The sequence below is a fragment of the Papilio machaon genome, chromosome 15, assembly GCF_912999745.1.
Source record: "Papilio machaon chromosome 15, ilPapMach1.1, whole genome shotgun sequence".
In the NCBI taxonomy this organism is placed as follows: Eukaryota; Metazoa; Arthropoda; class Insecta; order Lepidoptera; family Papilionidae; genus Papilio; species Papilio machaon.
The window spans coordinates 6,744,611-6,754,951 of NC_060000.1; positions in this window are offsets into that span (position 1 = coordinate 6,744,611).

Sequence of the window (10,341 nt, forward strand, 5' to 3'; positions counted from 1 at the left end):
GAATATCAGAAAAAAGAGATGAGAGTTGAATAGAAACCGAATGTATAAAACGAACTTATTTTTTAAAATAATTCTATATATAAGGCCTAAGAAAGAGGCCAAGAATACTTATGTAAAGGGACAATTTAAAATTAATTCTTTGGAAATTAATCAAAATAAATAATATTGCGTAATTTCAATATGTTAATTATAAAAATTTCATCAACTATTGTACGGCAGCTATCGAAAATTTCCACATTTAACCATCAATAAAAATACTTTGTCGCCAAATATTTATCACAAAGGATTTATAAATAAAATAGTAAATATGATTAATTTGTGAAGAAAGGTTACATATTTGTATTCATAATTTTCAAAACGTAATGATTGCAAAAAAAAATAAGTGACGTCATTAGACGAACGGAGTGGAATCTTAAAAATAGGTCTGATATGAAGACACGTTTTTCTCTTTAATTCTTAATTAAATAATTACATACAGTTTGCTCTTCCAATGAGGACGCTCCATATGTATTTTATTTATATTTAAAAACACAATAGTATTTTTTCAAATCAAATCAATAATTTTACTTTAGTTCCTATACAAGACGTCGATAGGTTTTCAAACAAAACTTCCAAAAACAACATAGATTTATGAAATGTGATGTTAAGCGATTTTTAACCATGATATTGGAATAAGTTTCCGACATTAGTGTTTCCGTCCAGCTATAATAGTAAAGGAGGCGAAGCAGGTATTTTTGGATTTACTCGAGCGTGGCAGTAAAACTTAAGGCAGGAATTTTGCAGCCAATTAAGTACACCTTCCATAAATGAAATGCACCATATAAGTTTTTCATTACTTGGCTTGGTACAGGGAGAGGAACCTTATGTTAGACTACCACGCTCGGGTATATCCAAAAATCCCCGCTTCGCCTCCCTTACTATAACGTGGGTGCTTTCAAGAGTAGGGTCAATAAGCATTTATCAAGCTAGTGCGTATGATCCTTCGACCGCATCATCACTTACCATCAGGTCGGTTTATGGCCAAGCACTAGTTTATTCGTTAAAAAAAACTTCTTACTGTAATAATTTTATAAAAGGTAGTTTTAGTTTTCTTAGATGGCAGCACTGCTCGACCCCGCCACTCTTTTGTGACAACTTCCGGCGAATGGATTGAGAGTGGTGGGGTTGAAACAGCGTTTGATTATTGAGTCAGGAGCTCGGCCAGTCGTTGGATATCCGTCGATGTGATAAGTCGTCTAGTGGAAAGACAGTCGTCTAGTAGAATTGAACGTTAGAAATGTTGAAAATGGAATAAAAGTATTCACTGTGCAATGAATTGGAGTTTTTCTTGACATTTCAGAAGTGGGATATAAAAATCCAGGTATGAACGCCCTCAGAATTTTAAATACTAATTTACATTAAAAAAAAATTACTTTAAAGTACAAAGTAGCTATAACGCTTGTTAATTTTTTTATTTTTTTTTATTTTCTTTCGATACTGCACAAATATGACACTGTCATACTGCATTTGATCACGGCTATTTTCCAAAAATACAAATTATGCATATCTTCTATATCTTATATATATAAAAGAAAGTCGTGTTAGTTACACCATTTATAACTCAAGAACGGCTGAATCGATTTGACTGAAAATTGGTGGGCAGGTAGCTTAGAACCAGGAAACGGACATAGGATAATTTTTACCCCGTTTTCTATTTTTTATTCCGCGCGGAGGGAGTCGCGGGTAAAAGCTAGTGTTACAAAGACTTTTTATTGAGATCATTATTTACGTCATTATTAAAAATATTTATTTAATGACTTATTGATTTATAAGTATCGAATGTGATTTTAACTCGTATTTTCACTTTTCTTTATTTATATTTATGCTACCTATTTTGAATTCTTTAGAATTTTAAACGTTTTACGGGATATTTGGAAATTGAATATGGGTAATTTACTTACTTTTTTTTTTTTTTTTTTGTATTTATGTCTATTGAAATTACTCGCTTCGAACGATTAAACAGTGGAGAAATATCATGTTTTTGGGATACCGAATGAGCGAACAATGAATGTTCGCTGGATAATGATTGAGCGAACAATGATGTACGCTGGATAATGATTGAGCGAACAATGAATGTTCGCTGGATAATGATTGAGCGAACAATGATGTACGCTGGATATTGATTGAGCGGGCAATGATGCTCGCTGGACTGTAAGAATCGACTGAACTTAATGACTGAGTGAACAATGATGCTCGCTGGACTATAAGAAACGACTGAACTTAATGATTGAGTGAGCAATGATGCTCGCTGGACTGTAAGAAACGACTGAACTTAATGATTGAGTGAGCAATGATGCTCGCTGGATTGTAGGAAACGAATGACTTTAAATTTGACTGAGACTGAACTTTGATGTAAATAAGAGAGATTGAGACATGATTCCAGGGATTTAATACATTTAGATATGACGTCAGACGATGACTAAGTTGGAGGTACGCTACCTACAACTCCACCAAGGAAGCGTAAATACGCAAAACGGAGGAAAGTAAAGAGGAAAAGAGCTCCTTCGACGTCATCTACTTCGACGTCGTCAAGTGAGAATAAAAGTAAATGTGTGTATGTAAGGACGCTTGTTGGGATGAATGTGTGTTGATGTATGATTGCGTGTGTGTGTATGTTTATGTACGTTTTTAAAAGTAAAGTTCTATGTTTGTATCAAGGATTAAAAGGTTCTATACAATTAAATCAATGAGTATAATATGAAATAATATCTTTTGCATTTGAATGAGGTAAGATTGGGCTTAAGAAGTATGAAAATTTTCCGGAAAACGTAGTATGAACTCTTGGCACTTCACATATATTATGTGCGGAGCGTTGAATGAAGATTAGCTCGTGATTGTATGTAATTGATGAGTGATGATGAAGGATAAGAGCCGGTATATATAGTTGCCTTACTGTAAGAACTTTACATTCCCTGTACAGGTTAGCTGTTGGATATCTGTATGGGCGGTTTGTGCTGCATTTTAGTATACCGCGTTGGGCTCTCTCGAGTGGAAAAAGATTTATTTTATTTGAACCTCCCCAAGACGAAATACAATAACTTAGCACAGACTGACATAGGGAGTAATATAACATTTTAATGATGTCTTTTATATGCACAAACCCTGATGTTTTGAAAACTGCAGTTAATTTTCTGATTCGCTGAGTTAATTGATTACGCTAAGATATCTAATTGAGGTAACTTTTTGTATGGTCTGGCATTTACACATGATATTCGGGAACCTGTTTTGGCAGGTAGATGAGGTATGTGCAAGTAGAAAGAGGGACTCGAAATTCTGCGGGTTCTTAATGGAAAATGTTACATGCTTTGTTTTTCTATATTTAATGTTAATCTATTATTTCTGAGCCACATTGAGATGTTGTTAAACGCTCCCTGGGCTGATGCAAAAGTCTCAGGCCAGGTGTCTCCTTGGACAACTAAAACTGTATCATCAGCATAAGTGATAATGATACCGCGATCGACTGGGAGGTTGCAAAGCTCGTTTATATAAACTAGAAAGAGGGTAGGCCCTAGTATACTGTCCTGCGGAACACCACAGCTAACAGTTAAGGGGTCACTTATATGAGGTCCTATCTTTATGCTCTGTGTCCTATCCGAGAGGTAGTCTTTGAAAAGGTTAAGTTGAACATTTTGATTCCTTGTTTTTAAGACCTTCTAACTTGTTTAAAAGTAGCGGTATTGGCACAGTGTCAAAGGCCTTTGCAAGATTTAGAAATAGAGCAATACTCTTCTTTCTTCGTTTTTGGCGACATATTCTGTTAATGTTAGTACAGCATTTGAAGTCGACCTATTTCTTCGGAAGCCAAATGGATTTTTAGAGAACATGTTGTTGTGTTCTAGATAACTGACCAATCTATTGTTAATTATCTTTTCAAAAACCTTCGATAAATATGTTAATATGGAATTGGGCCTTTAGTTACCAACAATCATTTTATCATCACTTTTGTGCATAGGTATTTTTTGCCATGTTTAAGAGATTTAGGAAAGACTCTTGACTGTAGGGAAAGATTAACAATGTGTACTATGACTGGTCCAAGTAAGTAACTATTTTGGCGTAATACAGCGGAGGGAATATTGTCCCAGCCCATGGAGCTATCGATTTTTAACGCGTTAATGGTGTTCAGAATTTCAGGTATATCGGCACCTGTTAGGATCACGGAATTTAGTGTTGTATTAGTTGGCTGTAGACTATTACTTATATCAGTGTCGGGAGAAATATTTCCTGCGAGAGCTTTACCTATATTAACAAAATAACTATTCACATCGTTGACTGCTTTTTTTTATAGTTGGTTATTTTCTAGAAGATCTTGTGATACCTTGGGAATTGTTTTAAAATGTGTAATTTCGTTTATGATTCGCCACGTTATTTTCATATTTTTCGCTTTACTAGCTTCCCTCAGACGTTCTATTTCATAATTGGCTTTTGCTTTTCTAAGAAGGGTTTTACAGTGATTTCTATAACGTTTATATGTCTCAATAAAAATAAAATTAACAGGTTGATTTCGTAATTTCATATGCATTCGATCTCTATTTTTCATGCACCTTAATAGTCCTGTCAAGATCCAGAGTTTTTTTTTGTGTCTGGTAATTGGTTTAGATATATTATCTAAAAGATAGTTTGTGGTCAAGTTACAATCAGTAGTAATAAATATTTTTGAGAGGTCTGATGCTTTGTTTGTTTCAGAAACTTCTTTGTAATTAGTCTTGGTAACAGTGATAGTGAAAAAGGGTTTTGTTTGGTTAGTATCCATGACTAGGAAGGAATATGGTATCGTGGTCGGTGAGAGCATTTTGAACATTATGTTCATATCACCTGTTATTACGATGTTTTTTTTATAATTCTTACATGAGATTAATAGTTCTTCTAATGATTTAAGGAATGGTATTACATTATGAAATGATTGCGATCTGTTAATGGACTTTAGGATAATACCATTTTTTTATTTGTTATAATACAGGTAGCATCTGAAAGTTTATGTTCAAAGGAATCACAGTGTAAATAGTTTTTAGTGTATATCATTATGCCATCGTTTTGGTTTTTTTTTTTAAATTCTAGACTACTAGTATTGTACCCCTTTATTTAAGGGATACATAAAGAATTGTTAAACCAGCATTCTAATAAAATAATGGTGCCAGGACTTATTGCTATTCTGGAAAGAAGTAATAGGAAACCGTTAAAATTGCACAATATACTCTTTATATTCTGTGTTAGAATCTTTAGTTTATGTGTTGGTGATTTTATTAACGAGTTGAATTCTTCAGATGTGCAGGTTTGTGCCTTAGATGGTACAATTTTGTCGATTTTATCATTAATTATTGAGATTGTGTGGTACTTTATTTGTATGTCGGATATAATTAAGGGTACATTAGTACTCCTACAAAAAAAAATGAATTTAGGGCTGTTTGTTTTGTAAAACATCAGAGTGCCTTAGTATGTGTATACATAATATGACATATTAATAGAGGTTTAAATTGATAAAACGTATGTTTTGATTTTGTAAACAAAATTCGTGCTTCGTTATTAAGTAACAATAACAGTTTTCATGAAGTTGACACTATTGGAGGAATGATGTTGTATTTTTATTGTCATGAGTTTTAATAATGTTAGTTGATAGTGTGAAATTGATATTTATATCATTGTATATAAGATATTGTAGATTAGTAATATGACACGTATATTGCAACTTTTATTGTAACTTTTCATAAATTTAGTGTACATGAGTAATATATAATGTTCTCGAATGGTAGTAGTAATAGGCCGTACAGTGTGTTGATGTTTACACAGTACCAGTATTCACAAATTAAGCAACCGTAATATGGAACATTAATTTCAAGGTTAGCATACTTGTATGATAAACAAATTGGGGAACTAAGGTGAATTTTATAAGTATGTCTGGCATTGTACACTTCTATGATGCGGTGGTAGTATGTGTGATAAGAGTAAGTTGATTGTTGCCAGTTAATTGTATTATTTTGGGAGTGTTGATTTTTATGTTTTAGTAAAGTGTGTCTACATATTACATTTATAAAATGAACAAGCAAGATAACATTATGGACGGTATATGTTATACAAATGTGTTTAAATATTGTACTACGTAGAATATTTTATTTTGTGTCCGTAATGAATGTAGTTGATCTTCGTTTTTAATGACAATGCCCCTTCTGTTTTTCGCAAAAGTATTTTACCATTTTTAACCCAGCTGGGAGCGTATTTTTCTGCCTTTGCTAATTCTCTGGCGAGAAAATGTACTCTTCTAATTTTTGCTAATCTCTTTTAATCTTTATAACATGTAAACTGGAATGACTTCTCCGACGAAAGGAAGTTGCTTGGAGTTTAGTTCGTCAGTTCTGTTTTTCTGTGCTTTTGACAGACTCTAGCACATCCATTTCAGTCCAAGTATTGGTAAATTCGACAACGACTGTAGACGTTGTGGAGTCGGCTCATTCTTCTCAATTTGAACATCCAAAGTATTAGTTAGGCGCTCAAAAGTTTGTAGGAGATTGGATTTGGATTCTGCTTGTTTACCAGGGACGTTTCTTATTTCAACGGCTGTTTTTAGAGGAAAACGTTCCAAAGTATCTAATCGCTCTTCAAGTAGCGATGTCCGTTTTTCCAGATCGCCTCCTCAGCTAACGTAGATAACTTACCTTCAATGTTTTTTAATTGGTCCGTTAGGAAGTCTAGCCTTTTATCAAGCTCTTGGTTAGATTGATCGACTTGCGATTTTAAATCTTTCATAAGAGCTTCTACTTGAGTCTCTAATAATTATTACGTAGGTTGAATACTTTTATGAGGAAAATAGATACTTTTATACCGTTTTATAATATTGTATTATAGTTATATTGTTAAATTAAATTAAGATTTTATTATGTTGGCTTCAAAATTATAATAAGTAACTTAAGTTAGTAAGTAATTAATTGGCAGAGTTCCTGATGTTTCAGTGTGCCAGGAGGCTACACATTTCGTAGGATGGCCGAATGTAATAATTTTATAAAAGGTAGTTTTAGTTTTCTTAGATGGCAGCACTGCTCGACCCCGCCACTCTTTTGTGACAACTTCCGGCGAATGGATTGAGAGTGGTGGGGTTGAAACAGCGTTTGATTATTGAGTCAGGAGCTCGGCCAGTCGTTGGATATCCGTCGATGTGATAAGTCGTCTAGTGGAAAGACAGTCGTCTAGTAGAATTGAACGTTAGAAATGTTGAAAATGGAATAAAAGTATTCACTGTGCAATGAATTGGAGTTTTTCTTGACATTACATTGATTTAATGTTATTTATAAATTATTTAAAAATTAGTTAATTCGTAACAAATCAACACAAATTTGGGATTAACCACAAACTAACTGTCAACTGTTACTATGTTTAAAAGTGGCTTGTTTGTATTGACAAAGGTAAAACCAAAAGCTAGCTAATGAAAATTTTACGTTTAATCAATTTACATTAGTTCATCAAATTTAACATACGTTCTACCTTTAAAGCGTCGATAAGCAAACTTGTAACTCAGTGGGATAGACAGGGATACAAGGTTTCATTTGCCACAGTCCTTGGTACATAATTCGCTCATTGTGCATCTATTAAAAAACTTGTATACATTTACACTTTTCTAAAATATTAAAAGTCTTTTTTTAACGTTAAATTTATTATTATTTCCAGACATAGAATTGGAAAGCTTATTCAGAGGCGTGATAAATTTAGAAGCATACTACACTGAGGCAATGAATCTATCTATGAATTTGTTATGTTGGTAGTGTTGTATATGCGGGTGACACAAATCGTATCACGGCACATTCATTTACAAAGACAAGTTGACAATGCAACCTTGTTAATAAAATACAAAGATAATAAGTATCCAATTAATAAAGTAATTAATTAAGTAATTGGCAATTAATATTTTTTTTAATTTACTTAATTATTTAATAAAACTATTTAGAAAGACTAATGTTGAAGACAACTGTTTCTTCTTTTGTGTATATAAACATATAGTTCTACTAGCTGTCGCCCGCGACTCCGTCCGCGCGGTTCGTAGATTTACCATAGCAGCGCCATCTATTGATTACTTACTCAACCCAGTCGAAAGGTATCGACATCTGTTAGAATCATTTGGAGTTAACAGATAATTGTGACTGTCAAATAATAACAGACAAATAATTAGCAATAAATTAAAATTGCGACTATAATTTGAGATTTAAACTATCCTATCTCTCAAGTTGGATCGAACTGCACATGGTGTGCGAATTTTATTATAATCGGTTAAGTGGTTTAGGAGTCCATTAAGGACAAACATTGTGACACGAGATTTATATATATTAAGATATTCAATTTAAAAAAAAACTTATATTAACTTCTGTTGTTCCGAGTGACAGCGGTTCAAAAATGCACAGACAAAGGCCGTACAACGCTATTCAATTAACAGAACAGCATTTGAAATCAACTTACATAACACAATCAAAGTTAATTAAATTACCGGTAATTACGACAGAGACAAACGCGACTCGAACAAACTTGCCCAACATTGGGCGCCAATGTTTGTATGTTGTTAGCGCGCCCACGACCCGTTTGCACTCAAAGTTGTGGCGCTTCCGTTTTATTTACACTACGCAACGAGTGTCCCAACTTCAACATTTACCTCAATAAATCTTCCAAGAATTTACTTCCTAAACTATCCTAAACTATGCAATACCTTTGTTCTATACAGTTTAAAGTTCATACAATATTCTAGGTATTTATACAAAGTGAGAAACAAAATTATAAAATTAACGCTTAATTAAATTACTAAGTACTGTCTAGTTTACGTTATACCAGAACAGTAGGACAGTAGCACTGTCTTGACATGGACAGTTTTGGCTCACTGGCGTCAGTTGGTTTTACAGTTATATGTTAGCACTAATTTTGGCATAATGTAAACCAGGCGTAACAGACAGACACACACAAAATAATCAAAGACCAAGACAGCCAATAAAATAATACAATACCAAGCTTTTCAGCGCAACGAAATCAATCTACATTTATTAGCAATAGAGAACTGAAGAGTATCAATTGATTTCGCCAAAGGCATTGAAATAAATATTAAACGAACGATGTACAAAATCGACTTTAAAATGCCATCAAAGTTAATTAAGGAGCCTCTAATTACACTAAAGCATCGAAAGTACAAACTTGGCACACGTTGGGTGCCAACACCGTAATATTAGTTGTTTATTGGTCGAAGTTTTCCCTGTTTCCTTTAAAGTTTGCGTACATTTATTTATGCAGGAAACACGCATAATTCAAAATATGTATGTTTCAAGATTAATAATATGATACCTACGACAAAAACTGTGCAAACATACAAATTTAAATTATATATTTAACTTAACAAAATGTTCAACATGTACAAATGAGCGAAATAGCTGTGTGGAAAAATCGGCCAACAGCCCGAGCGACATTCTAAATATGGTAATAGTCAAGAGCGGTACTCGCATTGCGACGAGATAAGGAATTTTATAGCGTAAATCTGCAACTGCCTGCCGGTACTGGAAATAGGCACTTCCACACGTAACGCGATAAGCAAACAAATACTGGAATACATTTGGTGGGACAATTGCTTTTATTTCCTTTTTCCCAAACACAGGTATTTTGTAGGCCCACATATAAATTTTAAAAAGTGAGAAATAGTATTAGTAACAAATCTTACTATCTTGCTATTATTACAAATGCGAATGTTTAGATGGATGGATGTTTGTTTGAAGTTATGTCCAGAACGGCTCCACAGTTCTCGATAAAATTTGGCATAGATATAGATCAGTCTGGATGAACACATAAGCTACTTATTATGTTTTATATTTTAATACCACGCGGATGGTCACGGGCGACAGTTAGTAATTCATAATTTAGAAGTGTTGTAGCATTCAAACATGTTCTTTCAATTAGGCATTTAATATAAAAAAATTAATACAAGCCAAAAATGGATCTAATAACATCAAAAAGTCCTGGAATAATCAGTTCTTAGAACTGGTAGTCTTAATAATTAATACTGAGTATTGTTTATAAACCACTTTTCATCCAAAAGCTACGCTTTGGTTGCCGTAACCTATATATTGTTTTAACAAAAGATATATTAATCATTATAATTTTTATTTAATTAGTACATTTCTATAATAAAACATAGTAAACGAACTTACCATGAACAGTTAGCTCCGAATCACGATTAAGTTCATACAGCCGTAATGCTTCATCCAACTCGAGCTGCGTTGATATCGTACATGGGTCTCCTTCTTCATCTACCCACTTCATCGTAAACACCTGAAAATGATAAATTAAAGT